Below are 12,949 nucleotides of genomic sequence, written 5' to 3' on the forward strand. Positions count from 1 at the left end.
GGAATGCGAGGGCACGCCAGCTCCGCATTCAGGGCCCCTTCCCAAGTGGTTCTGGATTGACCCCCTCCCTGGGACCAGTATGGGTGGAGGGCCGAGGTGGGGGTATGAGGGGCGCGGGCGGGGAGGCAGCCGAGGTGGCCCGGACTGTCTTCGCGCGGCGCGCACTGCCAGCCAGGATTTCGCCAGTGGGGGTCGCTGAGCTAAAGTGCATCTGGCCCCCGGGCTTGCGCGGGGTGGCAAACACGGATATTTTTAGCAGTGCTCGTGGTCCGTATTCCTCCCTCACCTCTCCCGCTGACTTCTGTCGCGTGTTTTCCGAGATGGTTAAACATTGACCACAATTAGACTTCGCGGAACTTTTATTGTTCACTTTTCTCTGCTCCACTGTCGTGTGCGGGCGTGCGCTTGGGTCAAGGATGTGGGGTGGCGGGAGTTTGGCAAGCTAAGGGAACCTCCTGAGCAGCCTGAGACTGGAAGAAAGGCTGGGGCTCCCGGGATATGTGTGTGTGTGTGTGTGTGTGTGTGTGTGGTGGCGGCGGCGGCGGTGGCGGCGGGAGCGGTGGCATCCTGCAGCTCCGTATGATGAGGGCAACCAGGCAGTGGAAGGAGGTCTCCGAATGAATATAAAGAAGGAGGGAGGTTGCAGAGACCTGGCGAGGCCCGCGTGAAGGGCTAGAAGTTCCTGGGAAGGAGAGGCGCCTGCAGCCCGGAGCGTGGGCGGTCGGTGCCAGTGGCCCGCGTCTCGGCTCTGAATTTTCTCTCACCGCCGCTGCGCGCGGACTGGGATTCAGCTTCTGGTTTCGGCAAACCTGCAGCAGCCGCGGCGGGAGGGAGGGAGGGAAGTACGGACCACGCTAATGATGGAAGAGTCTTTTCTCTTCTCTCCTCCCACTCCTCCCCGCCCCCAGACTCCGGAGCGTTTGTTTTCCAAGTTGGATCCCACTCCCATTTACAAGTGTCAGACAAACCCGCGCGAACCTCCCCCACTCACCCGGGCCCCAGCCAGACGGGAGAGGGGGCGGAGGAGAGCTGTCTGGACAGCGCCTAAGGCTGTGCAAGGCACCGTTGGAGGGCTTGACCAGCTTGGGTTTACACTTGTGGTTCCTTGATGCTTAAAAAATATGCATAAACAAACAACGAAACGCAAATCACCCCGGGCCACTTGTATTCCACTGCTTTTTTCCTCCTTGCCTCGGACGTATTAATTTTCTGGCCTCAATGCTTGTCTTTTCAAAGGCAAGTCGGGGGCGGCGGGAGGAAGGGGGCGGGGGAGCAGGCCAACCAGTTCATCACGGTGGATTTGTGCTCCTGGCTTTGTTGCTAGGATTAGATTCTCTGATTGCGTCCGGGCCGAATTAAAATAAATGCAGAGACGGGGAACCGACCAGAAAGACTGCAGACGACTTTGCCTCTGATTCAGGCGGCAAGTTCAGGTGGTGGAAAAGGGGAAGCCCGCCATCTAGGAATTGACTGAGGTGCCCACTTCTCGATATCGATCAAAGAGAACCCAGATTTCGCCTCCACCCGCAGGCACTGAACTTCTCTTAACGTTTATCGAACGCTTGAATGATGTTTTGGTTTGTGATGTGGAGATTTGAATCTGAGAAAGAAAAGAAGGGAGGGGATGGAAGAAAGAAAAGCAATTGAGAGATTGAGATTCTGCAGAATCCTGGAAATTGCACAGAGCCAACTGCTCCTTTTTTTTTTTTTTTTCCGAGTTCTTTTCCCTAAATTGGAGCAGTTGAGCAGTGAGAGAATAAAGAACAGCCAAGAAAACTAGGGCGCCAAGAGACAAAGACAAAAAATGCATAATAACTTTAGCGCTTTGATGTGCTTTTTTTCTAACAGGGTTGGGGTGGGGGAAGGGTTTTTAACATATTTGCAAGGAGAAAAGTTGTCTCTTAGAATTATAACCGAATGCAGATATTTAATCGTAAATCCTTGTTATTGCCATTTTGGAACTTAGACAATGAATGGTGCTAGGACCAGTTTCTCTGCACAGGCGCTGGGATGAGAAAGTTCCCAGAAACGTCCAGTTATAATGTCTTCATATCTGAACCACACAGAGAACTCCACATGAAAGGCAGCTGGCTCAGAGATCAGAAATCGGTCAGCTGCTGGGTTGGCTCCATCTCTTGTAGCTGCAGGATTTTCACAGCCAGTGTTTGTTGTCGCCCACCCCCACCTCCCCTTTTGCATTTTCCAAATTTCTTTTTTTTTTCTCTGGTTCCTGGCACAGTCATTTTGGGGGATTTTTAAAAATAGTCAGGACCCAGTCTGTCTCTTAACCAGCAATTACAGTTATGCTGAGCTATTCAGAAATGAAATGAGTAGCAATAAACAGTGTATGCCCACTGACCTGTATGCTATATGGTTATTTTGCCAGCTCATGGCTTTTTGTAAAGCAGCAGCTCTTCAGGCTGTTCACATAAGATGTGTCGGGTTATGTTATCCTTGCTTTCTTCATCTGCTACAGAATGACCTGCTCTAATCTGGCTGATGAATTATGTCAAATAGAAAGAAGTAGGCAATTACCAATGAAAAAAAGATATTTAGTCATTACTGGCTGGTCTGAGGAGTGCTCTCTATGGCTGTTGTGTTATACTGTATTAATAGCTTTTAATGCAAATAGGACCAAAGTGGATTTACCTTACTATTCATGAGGGTGAGTGTGGCATTCCATGATACCCACATCTGTCCAGTAGGCTTGTTAGGTTGGTTGACTTTTTCCTTTGGGGCACGAGGGAAAGGATAATATTGGGGGTGTTTGTTTTTTTCCACTGTGGGTAATTTCTGGGTTTTTTTTTTTCATTCTGTAGGAGTATCGAGTGGGGATCATCTGATGGGATCAGGTGGGCCAGTCCATTCTGATTGATTTCCTTTGATTGCTGAGGAAGGACTATTGATGATACCATTGCCTTTGTTGATTGTGACAGACACCAGGGTGGGCTGAAAATTTGAAAGAAAGAAATTTGACAGAAAGAAGGAAGCATTTCCTGCCTAATTTCTTCTTGTAGATAAAGGGGCCCCCGATTTCCACAGATATTCACAGTCTTAAAAATTGAAGAAACACAACCCCTGTGTATATAGTTTTGTTTATTGATAAAATTTTTTGAAATCTTTTAAATCTCTAATTGTTGACTATGTCATTATGAGGATGTTTCTACTCACTTGTAAGGGTTGGGTTTATGATTTATAGCCTCTTCTCTTGAGGACAGCCACAATACCTACTGCCTAATAGGCACAAAATAAATATTTGTGACTTGAGCATCTTCCTTTGGGAACACTTTGAGGGTAAATAATTTTTCTACATTTTGATCAATTTGATTCCACAGGCTGCTCAAACTTACTGATTTTTCTGTCAATTGAAGAATATCTACTCCTTTAATAAGCTTTTTTTGTTTTTTTGTTTACATTGCCTCTTTTCTCCCAAATTCCTTTCTAATTTTAAGAAAGCTTGGCTTCCCTTAAAGAAAAAAAAAGATTCAGATTAATGCCACAGATTGAATTTATTGAGAACATATTTGGCATTTATCTATTGATTTCAAGTAAGTTTCTGATCTACCAAAATAAGCTATCAGTTACGTGTAACAGCGACAAATGACCCATTCTAGTAGTTCTGAAATGGAATGGCACTCTTTCTGGTTAGTCTTAATTTTAGCCTATCCTTGTATTGAGATATTTTTATTTTAAGCAGAAGGAATGATGATTTGAGAATGAATTTACTGGCATTATGATAGAGAAAATAGAGAACAGATTTCAAAACAATGATTAAACCCTTAATATAAGCAGAGGTCTTACTTCCTTCACTGGATAGATACATAACAAATGTGAAGGGCCCTGGTGGAGGTCTGGGGAGGGTTGTGTGACTTTCCTTCCTTAGACGTTGCTTTTTGAGAGTGTTGCCTTGCCTGGACAGAAAAGTCATACAGGGAGCCTTGAGAGGGATCCTTGAGCAGAACAAGAGTTTAGTATTTCATCTTTCTGACCTTTCAGGGTTCTAAGACTTGATTATCGCCTCTATGTAATAAATTAACCCTTACCCTTGTATGTCTTAAGAGTATACCTTTGTTTTTATTCTGTAAAGTCATGCAGAATTTAAAGTTATTTAATTTTTTTCTTAAAAATTCTCTTATTTTTTTCCTATTTCATTTTGGTTTCTATTATCTCTTTAAAAATTCTTTTATTTTAAATTTATTTTCAGTAACTTATTAAACTTACCTCCCTTTGCAAGGCAGTAGGCAAGATTTACATATGTTCTTTGAAAAGGAAAATACATCCTTTGTTTCTGTGTGCTTATTTTGTTGGGAAGATGAGAGATACCCATGTGTACAAACTAGAAATCAACACATGCCTATATTTGTTATTTGACAAAAGAGTATAAGTGAACAGGATTAGAGAAGAGAGAAATTAATATGAGCTAAAAGTAAACTTTTAAGAGGAGTATAAAGAGAATAAAACCCAATTTAATAATTCTTAGTGAAACTCTAATGTAGGTAAGACACCACAACATTAATTCTTTCATTTATTTAGGATGGAGCTCCTTTTTGGAAGAACAAACTCATGAAATAGGCTAAACAGGCTGTTGGAATAGTTGGAATATTAGTCAATGTTTTGGGAAGACACCAGAATTTATTTAGCCCCTTTTCTCCATTATCTTTTTGTAGTTCCCTCCCACCCCCTGCAACTTCAGACAGGACCTTTTGGTGTTTTAAATGTGTCAGGGAACATGCAGGTGCATGTGCCTGCCATCACTTCCTCTCCTATAACACATTGTGACTTCCTGATGGTTGCATTACCAGTTCTGGGTTTTGTAGCTGACTGTTGGTAGCATTGAAAAAGTATAGGTGCAAATAAGCTACTTTTTAGGGGATCCTTTTAAGAATAATTTTTGTTGTTTTCATAAATGGGTTGTTGATGGCACTACCTGTCCTTCAACAATTAACTCTGTGAGGCTTCTTACACCACCCAAAGCGTCCAGAATTGATCGTAAAGCAGTTCTCAACCTTGACTGCACTTTAGAATCACCAAATGCTTTTACAACAACTGATAGACAGGTTGCATTCAGACCATTTAAATCAGAATCTCTGGGGATAGGACCCAGGCATGAGTATTTTTTAAAGCCTCGCAGACGATTTTATTGGGTCGAGAAATGTTGCTACAAAGGTTGTGCATCAGATCTGGCATTAGAATTCACCTCTGCCCAAAGCTCCTGGACCTTGGGAAATGTCAATGAAAATCAAGAACTCGTGCTCTTCATTCTCCTGCTGTGAATGTAACCCCTGAACTCTATACTGAGTTGAAGGCGAGCTGGACTAGCCCTGAAGGTTCCTGGCTTCCTACCTCCTGCATTTTTTGGTTCTCAGTTTTGCCAGTGGTTAACATTCCTTCTGTTGCCCAGTGTGGATCTATCCTCAGTTGCATTCTAGTTTACCTGCCTTCTCCAGACAGTAATCATAGCATGGTCTGGGAGCTGGTCAATGAAATTTGGAAGATTTCAGACATCTCCAGGAACAGAAATACCTTCTCTCTTTGTATTGGACTCTTGCTCTTGGTCCGTTTAATATGTAATTCTGAATTTGGAGAATGAATTCAAAGGAGTCTATCAATATTTGCTCAATTCTCTTCTTTGTAGGGATTATAAGAGAGATGTTGCATAAAAAATGAATCATATCCTGAGGGAGCTTACAGTCTAGTTGTGGCTAAAGATGTATACTTTTAAGGAAAACAAAATCACAGCACTGTTTAATGTTGGAGGTGGAAGGAACCTACTAAGTTTGGCGGGCATGCTTCTGGCATATGCTGGGAAGAAACTTCATTCTTCTCGAATGAGGTACTTGGTGTATTCTGAGTTCGTTTTCTTCTTTTTGAGGCTTAGTTATGAATCTCAGAGTTAGCTTTGGCACAGAGTACTGCAAGGTGTTTTGTCCTTTAGGAATCTGGCATTCAAGTCTGTTGCTTGCTTTTTTAACATTAAAAAAAAAAAGTCAAGTAAATGGTATGCCTAGTAAAACTACTACCTTCTAGAATGTGGGTGAAAAGGCTAGAACTTTTACCTTGGATGTTCACCATGACTTGCTGATACTTGTACTGTGCAAAGCAGTTACAAATAATGTTTCAATTATTCTTTTTCTTTTTTTGAAATGTCAGAGATAAGCCCAGTTGTTGAATGAGGCACAGATATGAAAGGTTAACTGGAGGTTTAATTGTAACTTCAGGACTTCAACTAAATTAAATTCCAAACAATCTGATAAAAATTATAGCCTTTTCAGTACTGTGGAAGGTTAAAAAGTGAGCATGCTAGAGCTGCTATGACGTTTCCCATTTTGATAAATAAACCCCTAATTATTAATGCTACTAAATATCATTGAAGATTATTTAACACTTATAAACATCCGAAATTATGCCAGATTATACAGATTAAATCTAGTGACAAATGTGCTTAATGACAGTATAAATGTCATTTTTTTCTATCAGATAAACACTGTGTGTGTGTGTATATGTGTGTGTGTTTGTGCACGCACTTTTCAGAAGCAAAATGATGCTGTATCTTGGGAGGAAGGGTATCTTGGTCTTTTTTGAAATCTAGAGCATCTACAAATGACATTGTGTTGATTTTTTAAATATCTAAGTGTGATTAATATTTGGGCATCTGAAGTTTGTTTTTAAAGTTATGCTTTGAAATTCTCTATTTGGCTCTAAGTGGTAGCTAAATGATGGCAATTGGTGTGATTGGTTGAGCAGTGTGTTATGTGATTCATGTGATGCTAGACTGGAGTTTGTACTTGCAGTTTCATCAGATTGGCCTGGCTGTAGAGAGTCTCACTGTAAAGAAATGTACACATCGGAAGTAGGCCAAATGCAGATGACTTTAACATTGTTAGAGTTATGGAGAAAGTGGGGTATGACTCCCGCATTTCAGAAAAAGTTTCATAATAACAATTTCAATCAAACGAATCAGAATTCAGAAGTGTGGAGCAGTATCCCTTGAGAATTTGGTACCTATCCGATAGAACTGTAAAGGCATTTCAGAATGTCAATTAAATGGAAAAATATGCCTGGAATTGAATATAATTAAGAAATGTTGAAGTCTGGTGTCTACATATTCAGACACTGTATTAAATGGTTTAATTAGTGAACCAGAATTTGGATTTATTGACAGGTCTCTTGCTCATAGCATGTTTCACTCATTAAAAGCTCATAATGTCTTGGATCTTTTTAGCTGTTGGAACTTGACCGTTTGCCATTGTGTGGTTCTTAACATCAGTGATGTGTGCTTTTTTTTTTTTTTTTTGACTTTGCAGCTCGATTAGGATGATATTGCATCTTCCATCCATGGCCATTTCCATGGAGCGAATGCATATTTCCTAACATGAAGTGTCACCAAAACATGTCAGGGCTTTGTATCACTGAAAAACAAGGGTTGGGGCAGAACAATATTAATTGTCCAATTTTTACTCTAGCATTTTAAAAGTTTGTGAGATTAATATCTTTTTTATAATTGTTAGCTCTATAATTTTTATCTAATAGCAGTTTACATTTAAATGCACATTTCTCTGTGTCCTTTTCAGTTTTATGGTTGATGGTTTAGTGGTAAAAATTGTCCTTACTCCAGACTGTTGGCATGGAAAAGTTTCCAGTCATACAGGTGATTTGGAAATTATTTTTTAATATCCTTGTTGTGGGATATATGTCTTTTTGAACTTCATTTGATGATTATAAATGCTTGAAAGTACTGAAGTTAGTAAAGAAATAATTTGGGAATGTGACAACAAGTGAGGGAAGGAAAGACATGGTTCACCAAATCTGTGAGGATTTGTCACTACTTGTTTACAATTTAAATTTTAGCTGCCTCCTGTACTGGTATTAATGTGAACAGATAGATTTGTAAGATTTCTTAATTCCTCATCTTCATAGGTATGTTCTCTAACTAGGAGTCGTTTAAAGTAATCTAGCATTCCATCTTTACTGTAGTCATAGCAGATCATTCACAGTCTGGATGAACTAAGTACACATTATATTGTTAGTCTTTCTGATGGCCTGTGCTATGTTCTTCAAATCCATGTTGTTATTGGCAAAAATGTATTGAGTGCTCTTATTACCTTGGATTGATTTTGCATGGAGCATATTAAACAAACATGGTGCCTGACCCTTCAAAAGTTAGCTTTCTCCATTGAGTGATGCTTGCTTAGAAAGGCACAGAAAAGAGTGTAAAGTATATGTGACCCTAAGTCAGAAAGATGGCACCAACATCTTTTACTGAGTTGAAGTGACATTGTCTACTTGGAAGTCCCTGAATTAACAATGAGACAATAATACCTTTCATTTATATTCAGGAGACAACTACTACAGTGAAGAAACTATGCAATCTAGGCAATTGATTGCAAATGTAAGACAAAAACATACAATACCACCAAATCAATTTCCTAGATCTCCTTGAATTAACCAATAATTAGATAATCCTTTACTTTGGAAGTGTAGATTTTGTATGTGTAATTATTTGTGTTAATCACTTTATTCCCAAGTTGTATTCAGCAGTGCACACAGTTTGTTCAATTTATACTCTCTATATTTCTGTTAAATAGGTAGAATTAATAACATACCTCCTCTCCAAGGAGAGAGGGAGATATGGATATTTTATGAGATTTGCCACTTTCATACAGCTCGTCAGTGCTTGTTATAATAATCAAAGTGAATAAGCCTAGATTGCTTTTATACAATAGATACGCTTTTTAATGTGAGTGTAAATCACATTTTTCAAAGCAAATCACATTTTAAATGCATTTAATTAGGGAAAACTCACTATCGAAGCAGATCCTGTAGCATATTCTTCTGTAACATAAAGAATGTTTTACTCCTTTTTAATTTACCGGTTTTTAAATTCTAAATATTTGTATATCAAATTTCTTAAAGAGAGGCAAGGGTGTATACATATGGGAAATGCATTTTCTTTCAAATACATAATGAACAGAAAGTTAGAGTTTGGCCTTCTCCCTTAGCACCTCTTAGGAAGAGAAGCGCCAGAGGGGAAGCAAAAGGAAGACGGAATTGGGCTGGAGCTAGAGAAGATACAAATGTCCGCCTTATTTATGGAGTCACTGAGGAAACGTAAAGCTTAAGAGTTTCTGGGCAGTAGGTTCAGGCCAATTCCATCCAGAGTTACACCTCTGACGATATCAGCTCTTTTGTGAAGATACTGAATAAGGTCATTTCCATTTCCAGACTTTGGAATATCTAGAGAAGTATCCCTATCATTCAAGCTTCTCACCTTCTGCATTCCCCCAACCCCCACCTTTTGCTCTCCTTGTTGCCTATTGGCCCCTTTATATCTCTCAACTGCTGTAGTCATTACTTGGAGCCCTATGCTATCCTAAAGTTTTGCTTAAACCTTACCTCCTATACTGCTTTTCACAAAGATGTTCTCAGGTCCTCACTACAGTTTGTATTACTATTATGGCACCTAATCCCATGTGCTTTGTAATGGAATTACCTGTGCTTTGTCTCTTCACTCACTAGATGCCATTATTCTCAGGGCTCAGTGACATATTAATCTTTGATCCGCCACTCTTATTATTCCTGATCTTACCAGTGTTTAATATTTAAAAATAAGTGACCATATTTGTTTATGTTCAACTTGAATAGTATATCATTGACTTTCACAATGGTACATCTGTGACCAAATACTGAAAAATGCCCCTGAGGTATTAGGACTGCATTAAGATTCTGGTACTAATGGAAGTCCACGTTTTTCTAATTCAAGGAAAGATCCTCTCGGCATATACACTCAGGGTCTTGATTGTTCTGTCAATCCAGGTTCTGATATCCAGGTTCTATCAAAGCTGTGGATCTTTCCTGTAAGTTCACAGTGAGTATGGTGGAGACACCAAGAAAGCATGCTGGATATGGCCAAATGTCTGGTTATCTTCCAATAGCACTGCCTTGTTTTTGAGGCAGTCCTGGCAGAGGAATTATGTACTTGGAGGTACATTACCCATAAAGGTTATTATGTACTTGGAGGTACATTACCCATAAAGGTTGATGTTCACAGTCAAAGGTAAAATATGCTGGGAAGTGGGAGCACATCTCAGTGCTGAGTCTATTCTGTCTCAGGAAAGCAGAGAATGTACCTAAGAATGTTATTTGGAGGATCCCTGGAGCCTTTCTAATTTGTATTTAAAATTTAAATTATTCATATACACCTGTGCTATAACTGTTGTTAACACTAAGTTGCAATCAGTACACCATTCCAGTGTAAACTGAGACAAGGAAGTGCTCAGGGGTACTGCTTACCTAGTTCTTAACCATTGCGGATAAGATAATCTTGCTTTAAGGGTCGAAGTTATAGTGTCTGGCTTATAGTAAAACTTGTGTGTGTATGTGTAAAAGAATGCACAGAGTTACCTGGCAATAATACAATAGATTAAAATGTGAGTCTTGTAAAATTCTGAATATCTTGTTTTTTCGATTACACTGCACTAAAGCATTATTTGAGGGGCATACGAGTAAAATCAACGTGTGTGTTTTGGGAATGTCAGATTATAAAAATGTTCAATAACTATTTGTTGAATGAATGGAAATTGGAAAAGGCTGCATATGTCTTTCAGACACTGTCATTCTGTGAGCTTAACAAACAAGATCTCATTAATACCAAATCCATGGGAGCATGAGAAATGTGTAATGCTCTTAATTACTTATTAAGTGATTTATGTTTATTGAAAATTGGCTTGAAGGTACACTGAACATAATTCATAATATAGGATTTAGGTGAATCTAGATACCTGAGTCTTTTCTGTACTGAGAATGTGCTCATAGTTCAGTATTGGAATAGGGTGGTGGGAAGAGTGATATTTTATTTCTAGAAGAATTTACTGAGAAGAGGAGATGATGAGCTAGACTATAGAGATCTTTTCCTTATGCTCCTGTGCCTTTTAGGTTTGTGTGATTGTTCCATGCCTTCATTCTCCAGGCACACTTTGTACGTGTCTACAAGCAGATGAGAGAGAGCGAAGGCACTTAGGGGCTGATGGAGGCAAATGTGAATCCAGTTTTTTCCCTATTAACTCATGAGACCTGCTGGGTAGCAGCAGGCATTACCAGACATTTAATTGTGTGCTAGGTAAGGCTGGCACAACTCCAGCACCATGGTAGAGCAAGAATTACACTAATCAGCTGGGATATACTGCATATATTGATTAGAGTTGGATTTTGTTATGCAAAAAAAAAATCCATATAAATAGTGGGAAAGTAATTGAGAGTAATTAAAAAGGCAGAGAGTTAATTCACCGTTCTTTAGATGAAAGAGCATTTTGATCCTTTGCTTCCATGCTGATTTCCAGGCAGGCTGGAGCAGTCTCCGGTGCTGAGTCTAAATGGTGTGATGCTGTTACCACTGAACTGGAAAGAGAGTCAATGGGCAGCTGTGTAGGTAAAGCACTGGTGATCGAGTCGCAGCAGTTCCTTCTGGGCGGCTCTTTGCTGTTGGAAGCCTTTTTTTTGTTTGTTTGGGTCTGGGGGCTTTTCGTTTCTTTTGGTTATTATTAATATTCCTGATGAGAGCTGAATTGGGACCCCAGTATCTTAGCGAACTCTGATGAGAACGTTAAACTACACTGGAATTATTTGGAATTCCAGCACGTTTTGCCATTGCTTCCTTCCTTGCCCCAACCGAGAAGGCTTGGTAGTCATTTGATGTCACAGAAAATATTTCATCTGTGAAATGATACCTGGAATAGTGTATTTATACACCCGTTCTTGCCCCTGGGCCCTTTTACTCATAGACAGTGTCTGCCACAAAATATTGCTTAATGAGTATATACTGAATGGATGAGCAAATGAGCTATTATATAGGTTTTGGATGCTGGAATGACTTAGCATCTTCTAAAGAGGTTACAGATAGTGTTTAGTGGACTTTCAAGTATTATTACGATCTGAGATCCTGAACAACAAGTAGGAAAAGGGAAAAGAGGTTGGGAGACAAAAATGGCTAAGGTTTATTGAGAATATACTACATTAGGCTCTTTGCTTATGTGCTTTTGTTCTGGCATCAACTGTTTTCTAAGAGGTGGATGTTAGGATCATCATTTCACTGATTACAAAGATATGAGTAGGAACGGAACCTTAATTGGCAGGACTGGGATTTAAATTCACAGCTCTTGCTGACAACCAGGGCTTTTTGAATATAACCCACACAAATCCCCATGGAAGAGGAGGCTGCCCTCATGCTCTCAGAGCTTGGTGGTAGAGACTGAAGATAAGGCATGAACATCAGTCAGAAATTTTTGATGGCCGAGTATTTTCCTCCAAAAATTTATGTGAATTTTACAGTCTGCTCCATAATGTGTTTGTTTAAATGTAAAGCAGTATTTTAAATTACTTAAGTAATTTATGGCTTAAATTACTTAAATTACTTAAGTACTTATATTTTTCCTCAGAATCTTTAATTAAAATTGACCCACCTAAAAGTTGCTCCAAGTGTGTCATCTGGGACACCTCTGGAATTTCCATGTGGAGAAAATCAAAGGTGGCAGTTTGGTTGGAAGAGACACTGATGGACCTATCTTGAAATTTTGTTTCTATAGCAAGTGTAGTTTTTTAGATAGCATGCCTATTTACTTAAATCGCATGCTTTAGATTTGCAGTAGTCTGAGGCTGTCAGAGATGGGAAAGATGCTAGAACTCCTCATGATTCCAGTTAGTTTATCCAATAGCTTTAAGTACTGTTGATGTAACTGCTGTTCATTGAAATTGGAGAAGCAGGCCCAGTACCGTACTGCCCTGCATTATTTGAATAACGATAACTCCGGCAATGACAAATACTACACGTACGGTTAATTACAAAGGGATATTTTATTATCCAGGTTTTACTGTATGGATGATAATGTTTATGGAAGAAACTTGAGAAAAGGAGAATGTGGATAGAGAGTCAAAAACAACATTCACAAGATTCCTG

The 12,949-nt window shown here is 39.7% G+C and overlaps 1 protein-coding gene across 1 annotated transcript in view; it reads left to right on the forward strand.

Annotated features, from left to right (window-relative positions):
* The window catches only part of FAT3 (FAT atypical cadherin 3), a 603,882-nt gene that overhangs the window by 1,347 nt on the left and 589,586 nt on the right, over positions 1-12,949 (forward strand). The window lies entirely within an intron of this gene.

This window comes from Pteropus alecto, unplaced genomic scaffold (genome assembly GCF_000325575.1).
Source record: "Pteropus alecto unplaced genomic scaffold, ASM32557v1 scaffold12, whole genome shotgun sequence".
NCBI classification, from domain to species: domain Eukaryota; kingdom Metazoa; phylum Chordata; class Mammalia; order Chiroptera; family Pteropodidae; genus Pteropus; species Pteropus alecto.